This window comes from Podarcis bocagei (assembly GCF_964188305.1).
Source record: "Podarcis bocagei genome assembly, chromosome: 11".
In the NCBI taxonomy this organism is placed as follows: domain Eukaryota; kingdom Metazoa; phylum Chordata; class Lepidosauria; order Squamata; family Lacertidae; genus Podarcis; species Podarcis bocagei.
The window spans coordinates 13,089,885-13,094,601 of record NC_138136.1 but is presented as its reverse complement, the minus strand read 5'-3'; the positions used below and the strand labels follow the sequence as shown (position 1 = coordinate 13,094,601).

The window sequence follows — 4,717 nt, the reverse complement described above, 5'->3', positions numbered from 1 at the left end:
CTGGTATGTCGTCGGTCCATTTCCATTAACATGTCCTGAGAACCATCTCCATTATCTTAGTTATAGGTGTCTTGATGTATGTATTAGTTATAAGAGAGGAGTGTTTCCCTCCCACCCTGCCCGTGGCAAAGCCCTATCCTCCCCTATGCTGCTTGGGAAGTCTTTGAAAATTAAATGCCATTTCTGACACACAGATATGGGGAGACAGTGGAATAATACTGGTTTTCCTACAGGGACTGGATAATAACAACAACAACAAAAACAACAACAACAAAATATTTATATTCCACCCATCTGGTTGGGTTTTCCCAGCCACTCTGGGTGGCTTTCCAACAGAATATTAACAACACGATAAAATATCAAACATTAAAAACTTCCCTAAACAGGGCTGCCTTCAGATCTCTTCTAAAAGTCAGATAGTTGTTTATTTCCTTGACATCTGATGGGAAGGTGTTCCACAGGGCGGGCGCAACCACGAAGAAGGCCCTCTGCTTGGATCCCTGTAACTTCACTTCTCACCTTGGGAGCTGGACCTCAGTGTCTGGGCTGAACAATGGGGCTGCAGACGCTCCTTCAGGTATACTAGGCCGAGGCCAATATACCTCGGTCAGCACCAACACTTTGAATTGTGCTAAAACTGTCTGACAGAATGGGTGCGACAAGAAACAAACTATGTTCTCCAACCTAAGAGGTTTAGAGATGCTCTTGTAGTCCAGGAAAATGAGAAGCTGAAACCTGAAGCCTTTAGCAGGCAAATATCTTAGTCATCATAGGTTTACTTGTTTTATTTTTATTTATGTTTTATTAAATTTGTATCCCACCATTCCAAAGAAGCCTGGCATAGCAAACAGCAAACAATGAAAACATCTTAGAAACAATTGCAATACAGATGAGGACTTGGAAAAATCTCAACTTAAAAGGCTTGTTGAAAGAGGTAGGTCTTGAGTAGGCACCAAAACAACAACAGAGATGGCAGGGAATTTCAAAGGGTGGGTATCACAAAACTAAAGACGCAATTCCTTCACTGTGTGGAAAAGATTTCCTGGTAAGATATTATCTGTAGGAGGCCCTCACCTGCCAAGCACAGTTATCAATTGGGTATTTCTTGTATTAGACATATATATTTTTTGCAAAGAACATTTTTTTTGCAGTCTCCAGTAGCTGTTAGTGGCTTATTAAAACACTTTGATTATAGAAGACATCTTATCTATATAGTATGATGTTGCTCTTTGTATGTATTTTAACCCCGCTTTTGCATTTAGACATCTATTCCTGCCTCCAATAAAACTCAGTTAATATTTTTTTTCACTTACCAAATATAGATACTAGTAATCCATTTTGTTGTAAGAAAGGTTTGTTTTCTACAACCAAAGGATTTAATTCACTCAAAAACGACTTGTGGTCTTTGTCATACAGTCTGCTGCAAACCTGTTTCAACAGGAACTTGACATCAAAATGAATTGCAGTATCGTGGGCCACATTCTTCAGAGCTTATTAGAATTCATGGTCTAGTTGCTTTGTTTAATAGTCAGGGATAGCCTGGCTTTTAAGAGCCACTGCAGTCTTCCGAACCCATCTTTTCCTTTCCCTAGTTGATTTTCTGTTTCTTAAATAATATACCGTAGATTCTCCCCTGGTCCTCAAGTACACTTTCATCTTAAGAGAACGTTGACATGTCCTATTGTAACAAAAAGAATTTTCGAATTCATCTGACATGATAATGGAAAACAAATCTATAAGAAACCTGCCATCTTTCCCCTTGGTTTCATCTGTTATGTAAAAATAGGTACGATCTGTGGTGACTGACTATAGCTTTTTCATGTGATCAGGTTAATATCCACATAGTGACTTATACGATAAATCCCTACTAATAACCTGTGCATCGGATATCCCTTGAACTGCACTTTCTAGGGTTTATAAGTTCCAGTGTTTCATAAACTAAGTCCTGAATGTGTTAGTAGTGGTTGCTGAAAGTTTTGGATCTCCTTTTATCTTAGGGGTGGGGAAGCTATGGTTTTCCTGAGGATGCTGGGCTCCCATTAGGCGCAAGCAACTATAAGGTCCGAGTGCAACGCTCTTAACGATTACACCACACTGGCTCCCTTTAAAAAATCTATTAATACCATTCTGTCTCTCTTATCATTACCTGCCTATTTCAGTGTCTTTTGAAAACCACACATGAATGGACCCTCCCATTTTTATTTGTTAACATCCCATCAAAGTTAGCACCAAGGGCTATTTCACATTGTACTGCCACGTACAGAACTTTTGATATCTCCACATATCACTTCATATGCAATGCATTTCAGTGGATTCAGTTCATGCACTCACCCCCCAGTCCTCAAAGGTACAATAGTCAAACAGGAAATTCAGCGGAACAGAGAAGCACGCATCCACGTATATGTAAATATGGTACGATGATTCAAAAGACCACAAGCCCAACTTGAAAGCATAATAGAAAACAGTGAGTGATGAACCCAGAGTTTAGAAGTGAGTTTACAGAGTTTTAGTTTGGAATTTCTAGGTTAATCACAAGGCAAACCCAAACCTTTCTAAATTTCACTGTCAGTTCAGTTAGTTTGGCTCCTTGCCCTTTAACATCCTAGGTACATTTCTGGTGGAAAAGACTGCTGCTCTGGCCTTCATTAGTTTCTGCAGCAACAATGGTGGCCCTCAGGATTGCTGAGCATTATGAGATTCTCAGGATACCTGGATTCTTAAAAATCCTGGTGCCTATAACACTGTCCCCCCACTTAACACAGGGGTTATGTTGGAAAGTATGGGGGGGGGGAAGTTCCTGTGTATCTGAATTGACAAAAGCCACATTTTGATTAGGTACTTGTGTATCACTTTGAGGTAAGCCATGTTTTCTTCGCTGAAATGGTTTCAAAATTTCAGAGTTTCCTTTAGCTTATTCATAGTAATGTATGAAAATGCATTTGGAAATGGGGAAAAAATAAAAAGAAAAGAAGTACTACCAGGTGAATGCCAGTAAAATTAGTGGAGCCCTAAATTTAAAATATGGCTTTTATTACCACCATATTGTCTTAAAAATACTTCTTACAGCTCATTGCACAACACGAGCTGGGTAACCACATGCTTACGAGAAAACAATTTTCATTGCAAAAGTGAACTAGCATGAAAGTTCTGGTACAGAACATCATGTCCAAGGGTGAACTGATACATGGCCAAGTGCTGAAATCCTTATTCAGTGTAGAATTCTGAAATCAATGGCTCTATGATTGCAAGAGAACAGGGGAACTCAACTCTTTTCCAGCACAGGAATAACATAAAAAATAAAGGAATTACCATAGATTGGGAAGGAATTGTGTGTGAAGGTTTGGACTTAATGACCATGAGGATCTCTCATACAAGCTGTGTGTGTCACAAGAAGATACAGTAAAGAATTGAATTTAGAATATCATTCTAGAATCCTTAGAGGCAAAAAGCTACTAGAATATTAAGGCTTCAATCCTGGACACATTTAGTGGGAAGGAAGCCCCCCTGAAGACAGTGGAATTTACTTCTGAGTAAACATACAAAGGATTGTACTATACTGCACATCCTCCTCTCAATGCAGAAGAACAAATCTATTACGGATGATAAGGCACCTGGAAAAGACTGCAAAAATCTAACCAAGTACTGTGGAAGCAATGCCAGAAGCAGGCTACACCTGGTTGCAAATTAGCTCACTAGGAATTACATGATGAAAGGGCATTAAGCTTATAACTTTTACAAAATACATTACTCATATCTTCTGGCAAGCCACCCACGGATTCTCAGAAGCTTTGTGTCAAAATGTTCAACACTAGTTTTATTATATGGTGTACTTAATCTGCCTTGTGACAGTATAAACTTAACGACATGCAGATAAAATAATTGAATTTCCAGTGGTATTTATGGGACGAACCATAGCTCAGCCGTAGAGCACAAGCTGCACGCAGAAGGTCTCAGATTCAATTTCTGGTATTTCCAAGTTGGGCTGGGAAAGAACCTGACCCGAAAATGGAACCCTGAAAAAATGGTATCAATCAGTGTTGATGGGTCTGAGATAGATGGACCAATGGTTGGTCTTACTTGGCCCTCAGGTAATTTCTCTGCAGCTTGAAAGAGGGAACAGGCATCAAGCTAATCACACTTGATGCAGTGTTCTAGCTACTAAGCTAGATTATTGTTATAACATACCCTCCAACATTTCTCTGATGAAAATAGGGACATCCTATTCAATAATACCTCGCCTAGTCAGATAGGCAGGGTATAAATATTATTATTATTACTACTACTACTATATTACTATTTATACCCCGCCCAGTCACTCTGGGTGGCTTCTAACATATAAAAACATTAAAAAAATTAAACATTTAAAACTGCCTTCAGATTGCTTGGGGGTCTTCAGATGGGGGTGCCTTCAGATGCCTCGGGCGTCAGATAACTCCATACCCTCCAACATTTTTCTGATGAAAATAGGGATGTCCTAAGGAAAAGTGGGACATTCTGGGATCAAATCAGAAACTGGGATGGCTTCTGTAAATCCAAGACTGTCCCTGGAAAATAGGGACAGTTGGAGGGTCTGTTATAATGGTAGACTTTCCCCATCATATGCTTTCTGACTTTGATTTATTCATATTTAGTGCCATGTATATTGCACACTGCTATTCTTTATCACTTTAAATGTTTTGCTCTCCACAAAGTATACAAATATATAAACCTCCTGCAT

At 39.2% G+C, this 4,717-nt stretch overlaps 1 long non-coding RNA gene across 4 annotated transcripts in view; it reads right to left on the bottom strand.

Moving 5' to 3' along the window:
• LOC308597832 overlaps positions 1-4,717 on the bottom strand; it is a 46,493-nt gene that overhangs the window by 19,864 nt on the left and 21,912 nt on the right. The window lies entirely within an intron of this gene.